Here is a 17,500-nt window from a genome sequence, read left to right as displayed (position 1 = left end):
TTTATTTAAAAAAAAAAAAAAAAAAAAAAAGGGTTGGAGCTCCACCTGGAGGGGCGGGTCACGACGCCTGCTCTGGCCGGGGAGAGGTGCTCGGGGCTGGGGAGACGTCTGCGGGTTAAGCCCCCGCTGCTCTGGAAGTGCCACAGAGGTAGGAAGCGGCAGACGTGGACGGGGCAGCCGCCTGCCGGCCCTCCTCCAGCCCCTCTGGAAGCCACCTGCCTGTAGAAGCAGAAAACGGGGCCGTAGGGGCTTCCCCCAGTGGCCGCCATAGCGCCCCCTAGTCTGGGTAGCCGTTGCCGGGCAGCCGCCTGCCGGCCCTCCTCCAGCCCCTCTGGAAGCCACGTGCAGGTAGAAGCAGAAAACAGGGCCGTAGGGGCTTCCCCAAGTGGCCGCCATAGCGCCCCCTAGCCTGGGTAGCCGTTGCCGGGCAACCGCCTGCCGGCCCTCCTCCAGCCCCTCTGGAAGCCACGTGCAGGTAGAAGCAGAAAACAGGGCCGTAGGGGCTTCCCCCAGTGGCCGCCATAGCGCCCCCTAGCCTGGGTAGCCGTTGCCGGGCAACCGCCTGCCGGCCCTCCCTCCAGCCCCTCTGGAAGCCACCTGCCTGTAGAAGCAGAAAACGGGGCCGTAGGGGCTTCCTCCAGTGGCCGCTATAGCGCCCTCTAGCCTGGGTAGCCGTTGCCGGGCAACCGCCTGCCGGCCCTCCGGGAGGGGGCGGGGGGGTGGGCCGCTGCCGACACCATGCCGGAACGGCTCACTGTTGCCGGGCAGCCACCTGCCGGCTTCCCCTTCCCTCTCTCTGGAAGCCACTCTCTCAGAGAACCAGCAGGAGGCGCTGTGGGGGCCGCCCGCGTGACCGGGGAGGAGCCTCCGAGGCGGGGAGCCCGAAAACCCACTTTGGTTCCGGAGCTCCAGGAGGGCGGGTCGGCCCGCTTCGGCTATCCGGGATCGGTGCTTCGTGGCTGGGCAGCGGACGGCCGGAGGGCCCCCTCTCCACCTCCAGAGTGAGTGAGACTCTTGTCCAAAAAAAAAAAAAAAAAAAAATTAAAAAAAAAAAAACAACAACACACAACCCCGTGTCGGTTCCGGGCGGAGAGGCCGAACACGCGCTGGCCGTGTACGACCGTCTGCACTGGTGCTCGTATGCGCTCGGGCGGCAGGCCGGCCTCTCCCTCTGGAAGCACAGACTTCCAGCAGGTAGAGGCCAAATACCAGCTAAAAGTGTCCGACGGCAGGCGCTCGTCGGTCGGATTGGCTTAAGCGCATTGTGTGGGGCCTCTGGAGGTCTCCTTCGACAGAGCCCAATCCATATATATGTGATGACAGTCGCCCGTTTCTCCCCCGTTACCTTTCCGTCCTCCGGTGGTCTGGCACCGGGGAAATGGCGCCCTCTCGAGGATGCTGCCGGTATTGCAATTTTATTAGCGCCCCTCGTGGATTGAGCTGGTATTTCATGCAGAATCACATCAGCGGCGCTGGGTGAGACTCGGGGCGGCCCGTGGCGGGCCACGGCGGCCCGGTTCGGCTCAGACCCCGCCCGGCAACGCAGCGGGGCCCCTCTGGGCTCCGCCGGAGCCCCTTTTGCCCCATTTTTGAGCAAAATGACAGCTTTCTAAGGCCCAAAGCGGAGCCTGGGAGCAGGAGGGTGAGCTAGCTCCTGCGTAGCATTAGCATGCAGGGACACAGCCTCGGCAGGCAGGGGCTTAGCATTAGCCTGCGGGGACCCGGGCCGGGCAGCCAGGCACTTACACCCAGCCTGGAGGGACCCGGGCCGGGCAGGCAGGGACTTACACCCAGGCTGCAGGGCCCCGGGCTGGGCAGGCAGGGACTTACACCCAGGCTGCAGGGCCCCAGGCTGGGCAGCCGGGCACCCAGCCCCAGCCTGGGGGTCCCCGGGCCAGGCAGCCAGGCACCCCGCCCCAGCCTGCAGGGCCCCAGGCTGGGCAGGCAGGGACTTACACCCAGGCTGCAGGGCCCCAGGCTGGGCAGCCGGGCACCCAGCCCCAGCCTGGGGGTCCCCGGGCCAGGCAGCCAGGCACCCCGCCCCAGCCTGCAGGGCCCCAGGCCGGGCAGCCAGGGACTTACACCCAGCCCTCAGGGCCCCAGTCCAGGCAGCCAGGCACTTACACCCAGCCTGGGGGGCCCCAGCCCGGGCAGCCAGGGACTTAGCATTAGCCTGCGGATCCCCAGCCCAGGCAGCCAGGGACTTAGTGTTAGCCTGCGGAGCCCCAGGCTGGGCAGCCAGGCACCCAGCCCCAGCCTGGGGGCCCCCAGCCAGGGCAGCCAGGCACCCAGCCCCAGCCTGGGGGGCCCCAGCCAGGGCAGCCAGGGACTTAGCATTAGCCTGCGGAGCCCCAGCCAGGGCAGCCAGGCACCCAGCCCCAGCCTGGGGGGCCCCAGCCAGGGCAGCCAGGGACTTAGCATTAGCCTGCGGAGCCCCAGCCCAGGCAGCCAGGGACTTACACCCAGCCCTCAGGGCCCCAGTCCAGGCAGCCAGAGACCCAGCCCCAGCCTGCGGGGCCCCAGGCCGGGCAGCCAGGGACTTACACCCAGCCCTCAGGGCCCCAGTCCAGGCAGCCAGGCACTTACACCCAGCCTGGGGGGCCCCAGCCCGGGCAGCCAGGCACCCAGCCCCAGCCTGCGGGGCCCCAGCCCAGGCAGCCAGGGACTTAGCATTAGCCTGCGGAGCCCCAGCCCAGGCAGCCAGGGACTTAGCATTAGCCTGCGGAGCCCCAGCCAGGGCAGCCAGGCACTTACACCCAGGCTGCGGGGCCCCAGCCCAGACATCCAGGCACCCAGCCCCAGCCTGGGGGGGCCCCAGCCAGGGCAGCCAGGGACTTAGCATTAGCCTGCGGAGCCCCAGCCCTGGCAGTCAGGGACTTTACCCTAGCCTGGAGGGCCCCACGCTGGGCAGGCAGGGACTTTACCCCAGCTTGCGGGGCCCCAGGCTGGGCAGCCAGGCACCCAGCCCCAGCCTGGGGGGCCCCAGCCCAGGCAGCCAGGGCCTTAGCGTTAGCCTGCGGAGCCCCAGGCTGGGCAGCCAGGCACCCAGCCCCAGCCTGGGGGCCCCCAGCCAGGGCAGCCAGGCACCCAGCCCCAGCCTGGGGGGCCCCAGCCAGGGCAGCCAGGGACTTAGCATTAGCCTGCGGAGCCCCAGCCAGGGCAGCCAGGCACCCCGCCCCAGCCTGCAGGGCCCCAGGCTGGGCAGGCAGGGACTTACACCCAGGCTGCAGGGCCCCAGGCTGGGCAGCCAGGCACTTACACCCAGCCTGGGGGGCCCCAGCCCGGGCAGCCAGGAGCCCAGCCCCAGCCTGCGGGGCCCCAGCCAGGGCAGCCAGGCACCCAGCCCCAGCCTGGGGGGCCCCAGCCCAGGCAGCCAGGGACTTAGCATTAGCCTGCGGAGCCCCAGCCCTGGCAGGCAGCACCCAGCCCCAGCCTGCGGGGCCCCAGCCAGGGCAGCCAGGCACTTACACCCAGGCTGCGGGGCCCCAGCCCAGACAGCCAGGCACCCAGCCCCAGCCTGGGGGGGCCCCAGCCAGGGCAGCCAGGGACTTAGCATTAGCCTGCGGAGCCCCAGCCCTGGCAGTCAGGGACTTTACCCTAGCCTGGAGGGCCCCACGCTGGGCAGGCAGGGACTTTACCCCAGCTTGCGGGGCCCCAGGCTGGGACGCCAGGCACCCAGCCCCAGCCTGCGGGGCCCCAGCCAGGGCAGCCAGGCACCCCGGCCCAGCCTGCGGGGCCCCAGCCCTGGCAGTCAGGCACCCAGCCCCAGCCTGCGGGGCCCCAGCCCTGGCAGCCAGGAACTTAGCGTTAGCCTGCGGAGCCCCAGCCCAGGCAGCCAGGGACTTATACCCAGGCTGCGGGGCCCCAGCCCAGGCAGCCAGGCACCCAGCCCCAGCCTGGGGGGCCCCAGGCTGGGCAGGCAGGGACTTTACCCCAGCCTGCGGGGCCCCAGGCCGGGCAGCCAGGGACTTACACCCAGCCCTCAGGGCCCCAGCCCAGGCAGCCAGGCACTTAGCGTTAGCCTGCGGAGCCCCAGCCCAGGCAGCCAGGGACTTATACCCAGGCTGCGGGGCCCCAGCCCAGGCAGCCAGGCACCCAGCCCCAGCCTGGGGGGCCCCAGGCTGGGCAGGCAGGGACTTTACCCCAGCCTGCGGGGCCCCAGGCCGGGCAGCCAGGGACTTACACCCAGCCCTCAGGGCCCCAGTCCAGGCAGCCAGGCACTTAGCGTTAGCCTGCGGAGCCCCAGCCCAGGCAGCCAGGGACTTATACCCAGGCTGCGGGGCCCCAGCCCAGGCAGCCAGGCACCCAGCCCCAGCCCCAGCCTGCGGGGCCCCAGCCCTGGCAGTCAGGGACTTTACCCTAGCCTGGAGGGCCCCAGCCAGGGCAGCCAGGCACTTACACCCAGGCTGCGGGGCCCCAGCACAGACAGCCAGGCACCCAGCCCCAGCCTGGGGGGCCCCAGCCCGGGCAGCCAGGCACTTACACCCAGGCTGCGGGGCCCCAGCACAGACAGCCAGGCACCCAGCCCCAGCCTGGGGGGCCCCAGCCCGGGCAGCCAGGGACTTACACCCAGCCCTCAGGGCCCCAGCCAGGGCAGCCAGGCACTTACACCCAGGCTGCGGGGCCCCAGTCCAGGCAGCCAGGCACCCAGCCCCAGCCTGCGGGGCCCCAGCCCAGACAGCCAGAGACTTAGCATTAGCCTGCGGAGCCCCAGCCCTGGCAGCCAGGGACTTAGCATTAGCCTGCGGAGCCCCAGCCCAGGCAGCCAGGCACTTACACCCAGCCCTCAGGGCCCCAGCCCAGGCAGCCAGGGACTTACACCCAGCCTGGGGGGCCCCAGTCCAGGCAGCCAGGCACTTACACCCAGCCTGGGGGGCCCCAGCCCAGGCAGCCAGGCACCCAGCCCCAGCCTGCGGAGCCCCAGTCCAGGCAGTCAGGGACTTTACCCTAGCCTGCGGGGCCCCAGTCCAGGCAGCCAGGGACTTATACACGGCCTGCGGAGCCCCAGTCCAGGCAGTCAGGGACTTTACCCTAGCCTGCGGGGCCCCAGTCCAGGCAGCCAGGGACTTATACACGGCCTGCGGGGCCCCAGCCCTGGCAGGCAGCACCCAGCACCAGCCTGCGGGGACCCAGCCCAGGCAGCCAGGGACTTAGCGTTAGCCTGCGGAGCCCCAGCCCAGGCAGCCAGGCACTTAGTGTTAGCCTGCGGGGCCCCAGCCCTGGCAGTCAGGGACTTTACCCTAGCCTGGAGGGCCCCAGGCTGGGCAGGCAGGGACTTTACCCCAGCCTGCGGGGCCCCAGGCCGGGCAGCCAGGGACTTACACCCAGCCCTCAGGGCCCCAGTCCAGGCAGCCAGGCACTTACACCCAGCCTGGGGGGCCCCAGCCCAGGCAGCCAGGCACCCAGCCCCAGCCTGCGGAGCCCCAGTCCAGGCAGTCAGGGACTTTACCCTAGCCTGCGGGGCCCCAGTCCAGGCAGCCAGGGACTTACACCCAGCCTGGGGGGCCCCAGCCCAGGCAGCCAGGCACCCAGCCCCAGCCTGCGGAGCCCCAGTCCAGGCAGTCAGGGACTTTACCCTAGCCTGCGGGGCCCCAGTCCAGGCAGCCAGGGACTTATACACGGCCTGCGGGGCCCCAGCCCAGGCAGCCAGGCACCCAGCCCCAGCCTGGGGGGCCCCAGGCTGGGCAGGCAGGGACTTTACCCCAGCCTGCGGGGCCCCAGGCCGGGCAGCCAGGGACTTACACCCAGCCCTCAGGGCCCCAGTCCAGGCAGCCAGGCACTTAGCGTTAGCCTGCGGAGCCCCAGCCCAGGCAGCCAGGGACTTATACCCAGGCTGCGGGGCCCCAGCCCAGGCAGCCAGGCACCCAGCCCCAGCCCCAGCCTGCGGGGCCCCATCCCTGGCAGTCAGGGACTTTACCCCAGCCTGGAGGGCCCCAGCCCAGGCAGCCAGGCACTTAGCGTTAGCCTGCGGAGCCCCAGCCCTGGCAGCCAGGGACTTGCACCCAGCCCTCAGGGCCCCAGTCCAGGCAGCCAGGCACCCCGCCCCAGCCTGCAGGGCCCCAGGCTGGGCAGCCAGGCACCCAGCCCCAGCCTGGGGGGCCCCAGCCCAGGCAGCCAGGGACTTACACCCAGGCTGCAGGGCCCCAGGCTGGGCAGCCGGGCACCCAGCCCCAGCCTGGGGGTCCCCGGGCCAGGCAGCCAGGCACCCCGCCCCAGCCTGCAGGGCCCCAGGCTGGGCAGCCAGGCACCCAGCCCCAGCCTGGGGGGCCCCAGCCAGGGCAGCCAGGGACTTAGCATTAGCCTGCAGAGCCCCAGCCCTGGCAGGCAGCACCCAGCACCAGCCTGCGGGGACCCAGCCCAGGCAGCCAGGGACTTAGCGTTAGCCTGCGGAGCCCCAGCCCAGGCAGCCAGGCACTTAGTGTTAGCCTGCGGGGCCCCAGCCCTGGCAGTCAGGGACTTTACCCTAGCCTGGAGGGCCCCAGGCTGGGCAGGCAGGGACTTTACCCCAGCCTGCGGGGCCCCAGGCCGGGCAGCCAGGGACTTACACCCAGCCCTCAGGGCCCCAGTCCAGGCAGCCAGGCACTTACACCCAGCCTGGGGGGCCCCAGCCCAGGCAGCCAGGCACCCAGCCCCAGCCTGCGGAGCCCCAGTCCAGGCAGTCAGGGACTTTACCCTAGCCTGCGGGGCCCCAGTCCAGGCAGCCAGGGACTTACACCCAGCCTGGGGGGCCCCAGCCCAGGCAGCCAGGCACCCAGCCCCAGCCTGCGGAGCCCCAGTCCAGGCAGTCAGGGACTTTACCCTAGCCTGCGGGGCCCCAGTCCAGGCAGCCAGGGACTTATACACGGCCTGCGGGGCCCCAGCCCAGGCAGCCAGGCACCCAGCCCCAGCCTGGGGGGCCCCAGGCTGGGCAGGCAGGGACTTTACCCCAGCCTGCGGGGCCCCAGGCCGGGCAGCCAGGGACTTACACCCAGCCCTCAGGGCCCCAGTCCAGGCAGCCAGGCACTTAGCGTTAGCCTGCGGAGCCCCAGCCCAGGCAGCCAGGGACTTATACCCAGGCTGCGGGGCCCCAGCCCAGGCAGCCAGGCACCCAGCCCCAGCCCCAGCCTGCGGGGCCCCAGCCCTGGCAGTCAGGGACTTTACCCTAGCCTGGAGGGCCCCAGCCAGGGCAGCCAGGCACTTACACCCAGGCTGCGGGGCCCCAGCACAGACAGCCAGGCACCCAGCCCCAGCCTGGGGGGGCCCAGCCCGGGCAGCCAGGGACTTATACCCAGGCTGCGGGGGCCCAGCCCAGGCAGCCAGGCAGCCAGCCCCAGCCTGGGGGGCCCCAGCCCAGGCAGCCAGGGACTTACACCCAGCCCTGGGGGGCCCCAGCCCGGGCAGCCAGGCACCCAGCCCCAGCCTGCGGGGCCCCAGCCCAGGCAGCCAGGGACTTAGCATTAGCCTGCAGAGCCCCAGCCCTGGCAGGCAGCACCCAGCCCCAGCCTGCGGGGCCCCAGCCAGGGCAGCCAGGCACTTACACCCAGGCTGCGGGGCCCCAGTCCAGGCAGCCAGGCACCCAGCCCCAGCCTGCGGGGCCCCAGCCCAGACAGCCAGAGACTTAGCATTAGCCTGCGGAGCCCCAGCCCTGGCAGCCAGGGACTTAGCATTAGCCTGCGGAGCCCCAGCCCAGGCAGCCAGGCACTTACACCCAGCCCTCAGGGCCCCAGTCCAGGCAGCCAGGCACTTACACCCAGCCTGGGGGGCCCCAGCCCGGGCAGCCAGGCACCCAGCCCCAGCCTGCGGGGCCCCAGCCCAGGCAGCCAGGGACTTAGCATTAGCCTGCGGAGCCCCAGCCAGGGCAGCCAGGCACTTACACCCAGGCTGCGGGGCCCCAGCCCAGACAGCCAGGCACCCAGCCCCAGCCTGGGGGGGCCCCAGCCAGGGCAGCCAGGGACTTAGCATTAGCCTGCGGAGCCCCAGCCCTGGCAGTCAGGGACTTTACCCTAGCCTGGAGGGCCCCACGCTGGGCAGGCAGGGACTTTACCCCAGCTTGCGGGGCCCCAGGCTGGGCAGCCAGGCACCCAGCCCCAGCCTGGGGGGCCCCAGCCCAGGCAGCCAGGGACTTAGCGTTAGCCTGCGGAGCCCCAGCCCAGGCAGCCAGGGACTTAGCATTAGCCTGCGGAGCCCCAGCCCAGGCAGCCAGGGACTTAGCATTAGCCTGCGGAGCCCCAGCCCAGGCAGCCAGGCACTTACACCCAGCCCTCAGGGCCCCAGCCCAGGCAGCCAGGGACTTACACCCAGCCTGGGGGGCCCCAGTCCAGGCAGCCAGGCACTTACACCCAGCCTGGGGGGCCCCAGCCCAGGCAGCCAGGCACCCAGCCCCAGCCTGCGGAGCCCCAGTCCAGGCAGTCAGGGACTTTACCCTAGCCTGCGGGGCCCCAGTCCAGGCAGCCAGGGACTTATACACGGCCTGCGGGGCCCCAGCCCAGGCAGGCAGGGACTTAGCATTAGCCTGCGGAGCCCCAGCCCTGGCAGGCAGCACCCAGCACCAGCCTCCGGGGCCCCAGCCCGGGCAGCCAGGCACCCAGCCCCAGCCTGCGGGGACCCAGCCCAGGCAGCCAGGGACTTAGCGTTAGCCTGCGGAGCCCCAGCCCAGGCAGCCAGGCACTTAGTGTTAGCCTGCGGGGCCCCAGCCCTGGCAGTCAGGGACTTTACCCTAGCCTGGAGGGCCCCACGCTGGGCAGGCAGGGACTTTACCCCAGCTTGCGGGGCCCCAGGCTGGGACGCCAGGCACCCAGCCCCAGCCTGCGGGGCCCCAGCCAGGGCAGCCAGGCACCCCGGCCCAGCCTGCGGGGCCCCAGCCCTGGCAGTCAGGCACCCAGCCCCAGCCTGCGGGGCCCCAGCCCTGGCAGCCAGGAACTTAGCGTTAGCCTGCGGAGCCCCAGCCCAGGCAGCCAGGGACTTATACCCAGGCTGCGGGGCCCCAGCCCAGGCAGCCAGGCACCCAGCCCCAGCCTGGGGGGCCCCAGGCTGGGCAGGCAGGGACTTTACCCCAGCCTGCGGGGCCCCAGGCCGGGCAGCCAGGGACTTACACCCAGCCCTCAGGGCCCCAGCCCAGGCAGCCAGGCACTTAGCGTTAGCCTGCGGAGCCCCAGCCCAGGCAGCCAGGGACTTATACCCAGGCTGCGGGGCCCCAGCCCAGGCAGCCAGGCACCCAGCCCCAGCCTGGGGGGCCCCAGGCTGGGCAGGCAGGGACTTTACCCCAGCCTGCGGGGCCCCAGGCCGGGCAGCCAGGGACTTACACCCAGCCCTCAGGGCCCCAGTCCAGGCAGCCAGGCACTTAGCGTTAGCCTGCGGAGCCCCAGCCCAGGCAGCCAGGGACTTATACCCAGGCTGCGGGGCCCCAGCCCAGGCAGCCAGGCACCCAGCCCCAGCCCCAGCCTGCGGGGCCCCAGCCCTGGCAGTCAGGGACTTTACCCTAGCCTGGAGGGCCCCAGCCAGGGCAGCCAGGCACTTACACCCAGGCTGCGGGGCCCCAGCACAGACAGCCAGGCACCCAGCCCCAGCCTGGGGGGCCCCAGCCCGGGCAGCCAGGCACTTACACCCAGGCTGCGGGGCCCCAGCACAGACAGCCAGGCACCCAGCCCCAGCCTGGGGGGCCCCAGCCCGGGCAGCCAGGGACTTACACCCAGCCCTCAGGGCCCCAGCCAGGGCAGCCAGGCACTTACACCCAGGCTGCGGGGCCCCAGTCCAGGCAGCCAGGCACCCAGCCCCAGCCTGCGGGGCCCCAGCCCAGACAGCCAGAGACTTAGCATTAGCCTGCGGAGCCCCAGCCCTGGCAGCCAGGGACTTAGCATTAGCCTGCGGAGCCCCAGCCCAGGCAGCCAGGCACTTACACCCAGCCCTCAGGGCCCCAGCCCAGGCAGCCAGGGACTTACACCCAGCCTGGGGGGCCCCAGTCCAGGCAGCCAGGCACTTACACCCAGCCTGGGGGGCCCCAGCCCAGGCAGCCAGGCACCCAGCCCCAGCCTGCGGAGCCCCAGTCCAGGCAGTCAGGGACTTTACCCTAGCCTGCGGGGCCCCAGTCCAGGCAGCCAGGGACTTATACACGGCCTGCGGAGCCCCAGTCCAGGCAGTCAGGGACTTTACCCTAGCCTGCGGGGCCCCAGTCCAGGCAGCCAGGGACTTATACACGGCCTGCGGGGCCCCAGCCCTGGCAGGCAGCACCCAGCACCAGCCTGCGGGGACCCAGCCCAGGCAGCCAGGGACTTAGCGTTAGCCTGCGGAGCCCCAGCCCAGGCAGCCAGGCACTTAGTGTTAGCCTGCGGGGCCCCAGCCCTGGCAGTCAGGGACTTTACCCTAGCCTGGAGGGCCCCAGGCTGGGCAGGCAGGGACTTTACCCCAGCCTGCGGGGCCCCAGGCCGGGCAGCCAGGGACTTACACCCAGCCCTCAGGGCCCCAGTCCAGGCAGCCAGGCACTTACACCCAGCCTGGGGGGCCCCAGCCCAGGCAGCCAGGCACCCAGCCCCAGCCTGCGGAGCCCCAGTCCAGGCAGTCAGGGACTTTACCCTAGCCTGCGGGGCCCCAGTCCAGGCAGCCAGGGACTTATACACGGCCTGCGGGGCCCCAGCCCAGGCAGCCAGGCACCCAGCCCCAGCCTGGGGGGCCCCAGGCTGGGCAGGCAGGGACTTTACCCCAGCCTGCGGGGCCCCAGGCCGGGCAGCCAGGGACTTACACCCAGCCCTCAGGGCCCCAGTCCAGGCAGCCAGGCACTTAGCGTTAGCCTGCGGAGCCCCAGCCCAGGCAGCCAGGGACTTATACCCAGGCTGCGGGGCCCCAGCCCAGGCAGCCAGGCACCCAGCCCCAGCCCCAGCCTGCGGGGCCCCATCCCTGGCAGTCAGGGACTTTACCCCAGCCTGGAGGGCCCCAGCCCAGGCAGCCAGGCACTTAGCGTTAGCCTGCGGAGCCCCAGCCCTGGCAGCCAGGGACTTGCACCCAGCCCTCAGGGCCCCAGTCCAGGCAGCCAGGCACCCCGCCCCAGCCTGCAGGGCCCCAGGCTGGGCAGCCAGGCACCCAGCCCCAGCCTGGGGGGCCCCAGCCCAGGCAGCCAGGGACTTACACCCAGGCTGCAGGGCCCCAGGCTGGGCAGCCGGGCACCCAGCCCCAGCCTGGGGGTCCCCGGGCCAGGCAGCCAGGCACCCCGCCCCAGCCTGCAGGGCCCCAGGCTGGGCAGCCAGGCACCCAGCCCCAGCCTGGGGGGCCCCAGCCAGGGCAGCCAGGGACTTAGCATTAGCCTGCAGAGCCCCAGCCCTGGCAGGCAGCACCCAGCACCAGCCTGCGGGGACCCAGCCCAGGCAGCCAGGGACTTAGCGTTAGCCTGCGGAGCCCCAGCCCAGGCAGCCAGGCACTTAGTGTTAGCCTGCGGGGCCCCAGCCCTGGCAGTCAGGGACTTTACCCTAGCCTGGAGGGCCCCAGGCTGGGCAGGCAGGGACTTTACCCCAGCCTGCGGGGCCCCAGGCCGGGCAGCCAGGGACTTACACCCAGCCCTCAGGGCCCCAGTCCAGGCAGCCAGGCACTTACACCCAGCCTGGGGGGCCCCAGCCCAGGCAGCCAGGCACCCAGCCCCAGCCTGCGGAGCCCCAGTCCAGGCAGTCAGGGACTTTACCCTAGCCTGCGGGGCCCCAGTCCAGGCAGCCAGGGACTTACACCCAGCCTGGGGGGCCCCAGCCCAGGCAGCCAGGCACCCAGCCCCAGCCTGCGGAGCCCCAGTCCAGGCAGTCAGGGACTTTACCCTAGCCTGCGGGGCCCCAGTCCAGGCAGCCAGGGACTTATACACGGCCTGCGGGGCCCCAGCCCAGGCAGCCAGGCACCCAGCCCCAGCCTGGGGGGCCCCAGGCTGGGCAGGCAGGGACTTTACCCCAGCCTGCGGGGCCCCAGGCCGGGCAGCCAGGGACTTACACCCAGCCCTCAGGGCCCCAGTCCAGGCAGCCAGGCACTTAGCGTTAGCCTGCGGAGCCCCAGCCCAGGCAGCCAGGGACTTATACCCAGGCTGCGGGGCCCCAGCCCAGGCAGCCAGGCACCCAGCCCCAGCCCCAGCCTGCGGGGCCCCAGCCCTGGCAGTCAGGGACTTTACCCTAGCCTGGAGGGCCCCAGCCAGGGCAGCCAGGCACTTACACCCAGGCTGCGGGGCCCCAGCACAGACAGCCAGGCACCCAGCCCCAGCCTGGGGGGGCCCAGCCCGGGCAGCCAGGGACTTATACCCAGGCTGCGGGGGCCCAGCCCAGGCAGCCAGGCAGCCAGCCCCAGCCTGGGGGGCCCCAGCCCAGGCAGCCAGGGACTTACACCCAGCCCTGGGGGGCCCCAGCCCGGGCAGCCAGGCACCCAGCCCCAGCCTGCGGGGCCCCAGCCCAGGCAGCCAGGGACTTAGCATTAGCCTGCAGAGCCCCAGCCCTGGCAGGCAGCACCCAGCCCCAGCCTGCGGGGCCCCAGCCAGGGCAGCCAGGCACTTACACCCAGGCTGCGGGGCCCCAGTCCAGGCAGCCAGGCACCCAGCCCCAGCCTGCGGGGCCCCAGCCCAGACAGCCAGAGACTTAGCATTAGCCTGCGGAGCCCCAGCCCTGGCAGCCAGGGACTTAGCATTAGCCTGCGGAGCCCCAGCCCAGGCAGCCAGGCACTTACACCCAGCCCTCAGGGCCCCAGTCCAGGCAGCCAGGCACTTACACCCAGCCTGGGGGGCCCCAGCCCGGGCAGCCAGGCACCCAGCCCCAGCCTGCGGGGCCCCAGCCCAGGCAGCCAGGGACTTAGCATTAGCCTGCGGAGCCCCAGCCAGGGCAGCCAGGCACTTACACCCAGGCTGCGGGGCCCCAGCCCAGACAGCCAGGCACCCAGCCCCAGCCTGGGGGGGCCCCAGCCAGGGCAGCCAGGGACTTAGCATTAGCCTGCGGAGCCCCAGCCCTGGCAGTCAGGGACTTTACCCTAGCCTGGAGGGCCCCACGCTGGGCAGGCAGGGACTTTACCCCAGCTTGCGGGGCCCCAGGCTGGGCAGCCAGGCACCCAGCCCCAGCCTGGGGGGCCCCAGCCCAGGCAGCCAGGGACTTAGCGTTAGCCTGCGGAGCCCCAGCCCAGGCAGCCAGGGACTTAGCATTAGCCTGCGGAGCCCCAGCCCAGGCAGCCAGGGACTTAGCATTAGCCTGCGGAGCCCCAGCCCAGGCAGCCAGGCACTTACACCCAGCCCTCAGGGCCCCAGCCCAGGCAGCCAGGGACTTACACCCAGCCTGGGGGGCCCCAGTCCAGGCAGCCAGGCACTTACACCCAGCCTGGGGGGCCCCAGCCCAGGCAGCCAGGCACCCAGCCCCAGCCTGCGGAGCCCCAGTCCAGGCAGTCAGGGACTTTACCCTAGCCTGCGGGGCCCCAGTCCAGGCAGCCAGGGACTTATACACGGCCTGCGGGGCCCCAGCCCAGGCAGGCAGGGACTTAGCATTAGCCTGCGGAGCCCCAGCCCTGGCAGGCAGCACCCAGCACCAGCCTCCGGGGCCCCAGCCCGGGCAGCCAGGCACCCAGCCCCAGCCTGCGGGGACCCAGCCCAGGCAGCCAGGGACTTAGCGTTAGCCTGCGGAGCCCCAGCCCAGGCAGCCAGGCACTTAGTGTTAGCCTGCGGGGCCCCAGCCCTGGCAGTCAGGGACTTTACCCTAGCCTGGAGGGCCCCACGCTGGGCAGGCAGGGACTTTACCCCAGCTTGCGGGGCCCCAGGCTGGGACGCCAGGCACCCAGCCCCAGCCTGCGGGGCCCCAGCCAGGGCAGCCAGGCACCCCGGCCCAGCCTGCGGGGCCCCAGCCCTGGCAGTCAGGCACCCAGCCCCAGCCTGCGGGGCCCCAGCCCTGGCAGCCAGGAACTTAGCGTTAGCCTGCGGAGCCCCAGCCCAGGCAGCCAGGGACTTATACCCAGGCTGCGGGGCCCCAGCCCAGGCAGCCAGGCACCCAGCCCCAGCCTGGGGGGCCCCAGGCTGGGCAGGCAGGGACTTTACCCCAGCCTGCGGGGCCCCAGGCCGGGCAGCCAGGGACTTACACCCAGCCCTCAGGGCCCCAGCCCAGGCAGCCAGGCACTTAGCGTTAGCCTGCGGAGCCCCAGCCCAGGCAGCCAGGGACTTATACCCAGGCTGCGGGGCCCCAGCCCAGGCAGCCAGGCACCCAGCCCCAGCCTGGGGGGCCCCAGGCTGGGCAGGCAGGGACTTTACCCCAGCCTGCGGGGCCCCAGGCCGGGCAGCCAGGGACTTACACCCAGCCCTCAGGGCCCCAGTCCAGGCAGCCAGGCACTTAGCGTTAGCCTGCGGAGCCCCAGCCCAGGCAGCCAGGGACTTATACCCAGGCTGCGGGGCCCCAGCCCAGGCAGCCAGGCACCCAGCCCCAGCCCCAGCCTGCGGGGCCCCAGCCCTGGCAGTCAGGGACTTTACCCTAGCCTGGAGGGCCCCAGCCAGGGCAGCCAGGCACTTACACCCAGGCTGCGGGGCCCCAGCACAGACAGCCAGGCACCCAGCCCCAGCCTGGGGGGCCCCAGCCCGGGCAGCCAGGCACTTACACCCAGGCTGCGGGGCCCCAGCACAGACAGCCAGGCACCCAGCCCCAGCCTGGGGGGCCCCAGCCCGGGCAGCCAGGGACTTACACCCAGCCCTCAGGGCCCCAGCCAGGGCAGCCAGGCACTTACACCCAGGCTGCGGGGCCCCAGTCCAGGCAGCCAGGCACCCAGCCCCAGCCTGCGGGGCCCCAGCCCAGACAGCCAGAGACTTAGCATTAGCCTGCGGAGCCCCAGCCCTGGCAGCCAGGGACTTAGCATTAGCCTGCGGAGCCCCAGCCCAGGCAGCCAGGCACTTACACCCAGCCCTCAGGGCCCCAGCCCAGGCAGCCAGGGACTTACACCCAGCCTGGGGGGCCCCAGTCCAGGCAGCCAGGCACTTACACCCAGCCTGGGGGGCCCCAGCCCAGGCAGCCAGGCACCCAGCCCCAGCCTGCGGAGCCCCAGTCCAGGCAGTCAGGGACTTTACCCTAGCCTGCGGGGCCCCAGTCCAGGCAGCCAGGGACTTATACACGGCCTGCGGAGCCCCAGTCCAGGCAGTCAGGGACTTTACCCTAGCCTGCGGGGCCCCAGTCCAGGCAGCCAGGGACTTATACACGGCCTGCGGGGCCCCAGCCCTGGCAGGCAGCACCCAGCACCAGCCTGCGGGGACCCAGCCCAGGCAGCCAGGGACTTAGCGTTAGCCTGCGGAGCCCCAGCCCAGGCAGCCAGGCACTTAGTGTTAGCCTGCGGGGCCCCAGCCCTGGCAGTCAGGGACTTTACCCTAGCCTGGAGGGCCCCAGGCTGGGCAGGCAGGGACTTTACCCCAGCCTGCGGGGCCCCAGGCCGGGCAGCCAGGGACTTACACCCAGCCCTCAGGGCCCCAGTCCAGGCAGCCAGGCACTTACACCCAGCCTGGGGGGCCCCAGCCCAGGCAGCCAGGCACCCAGCCCCAGCCTGCGGAGCCCCAGTCCAGGCAGTCAGGGACTTTACCCTAGCCTGCGGGGCCCCAGTCCAGGCAGCCAGGGACTTACACCCAGCCTGGGGGGCCCCAGCCCAGGCAGCCAGGCACCCAGCCCCAGCCTGCGGAGCCCCAGTCCAGGCAGTCAGGGACTTTACCCTAGCCTGCGGGGCCCCAGTCCAGGCAGCCAGGGACTTATACACGGCCTGCGGGGCCCCAGCCCAGGCAGCCAGGCACCCAGCCCCAGCCTGGGGGGCCCCAGGCTGGGCAGGCAGGGACTTTACCCCAGCCTGCGGGGCCCCAGGCCGGGCAGCCAGGGACTTACACCCAGCCCTCAGGGCCCCAGTCCAGGCAGCCAGGCACTTAGCGTTAGCCTGCGGAGCCCCAGCCCAGGCAGCCAGGGACTTATACCCAGGCTGCGGGGCCCCAGCCCAGGCAGCCAGGCACCCAGCCCCAGCCCCAGCCTGCGGGGCCCCATCCCTGGCAGTCAGGGACTTTACCCCAGCCTGGAGGGCCCCAGCCCAGGCAGCCAGGCACTTAGCGTTAGCCTGCGGAGCCCCAGCCCTGGCAGCCAGGGACTTGCACCCAGCCCTCAGGGCCCCAGTCCAGGCAGCCAGGCACCCCGCCCCAGCCTGCAGGGCCCCAGGCTGGGCAGCCAGGCACCCAGCCCCAGCCTGGGGGGCCCCAGCCCAGGCAGCCAGGGACTTACACCCAGGCTGCAGGGCCCCAGGCTGGGCAGCCGGGCACCCAGCCCCAGCCTGGGGGTCCCCGGGCCAGGCAGCCAGGCACCCCGCCCCAGCCTGCAGGGCCCCAGGCTGGGCAGCCAGGCACCCAGCCCCAGCCTGGGGGGCCCCAGCCAGGGCAGCCAGGGACTTAGCATTAGCCTGCAGAGCCCCAGCCCTGGCAGGCAGCACCCAGCACCAGCCTGCGGGGACCCAGCCCAGGCAGCCAGGGACTTAGCGTTAGCCTGCGGAGCCCCAGCCCAGGCAGCCAGGCACTTAGTGTTAGCCTGCGGGGCCCCAGCCCTGGCAGTCAGGGACTTTACCCTAGCCTGGAGGGCCCCAGGCTGGGCAGGCAGGGACTTTACCCCAGCCTGCGGGGCCCCAGGCCGGGCAGCCAGGGACTTACACCCAGCCCTCAGGGCCCCAGTCCAGGCAGCCAGGCACTTACACCCAGCCTGGGGGGCCCCAGCCCAGGCAGCCAGGCACCCAGCCCCAGCCTGCGGAGCCCCAGTCCAGGCAGTCAGGGACTTTACCCTAGCCTGCGGGGCCCCAGTCCAGGCAGCCAGGGACTTACACCCAGCCTGGGGGGCCCCAGCCCAGGCAGCCAGGCACCCAGCCCCAGCCTGCGGAGCCCCAGTCCAGGCAGTCAGGGACTTTACCCTAGCCTGCGGGGCCCCAGTCCAGGCAGCCAGGGACTTATACACGGCCTGCGGGGCCCCAGCCCAGGCAGCCAGGCACCCAGCCCCAGCCTGGGGGGCCCCAGGCTGGGCAGGCAGGGACTTTACCCCAGCCTGCGGGGCCCCAGGCCGGGCAGCCAGGGACTTACACCCAGCCCTCAGGGCCCCAGTCCAGGCAGCCAGGCACTTAGCGTTAGCCTGCGGAGCCCCAGCCCAGGCAGCCAGGGACTTATACCCAGGCTGCGGGGCCCCAGCCCAGGCAGCCAGGCACCCAGCCCCAGCCCCAGCCTGCGGGGCCCCAGCCCTGGCAGTCAGGGACTTTACCCTAGCCTGGAGGGCCCCAGCCAGGGCAGCCAGGCACTTACACCCAGGCTGCGGGGCCCCAGCACAGACAGCCAGGCACCCAGCCCCAGCCTGGGGGGGCCCAGCCCGGGCAGCCAGGGACTTATACCCAGGCTGCGGGGGCCCAGCCCAGGCAGCCAGGCAGCCAGCCCCAGCCTGGGGGGCCCCAGCCCAGGCAGCCAGGGACTTACACCCAGCCCTGGGGGGCCCCAGCCCGGGCAGCCAGGCACCCAGCCCCAGCCTGCGGGGCCCCAGCCCAGGCAGCCAGGGAC

This window comes from Antennarius striatus, unplaced genomic scaffold, assembly GCF_040054535.1.
Source record: "Antennarius striatus isolate MH-2024 unplaced genomic scaffold, ASM4005453v1 scaffold_28, whole genome shotgun sequence".
Lineage (NCBI taxonomy): Eukaryota > Metazoa > Chordata > Actinopteri > Lophiiformes > Antennariidae > Antennarius > Antennarius striatus.
Note: the sequence above shows the minus strand (reverse complement) of the source record.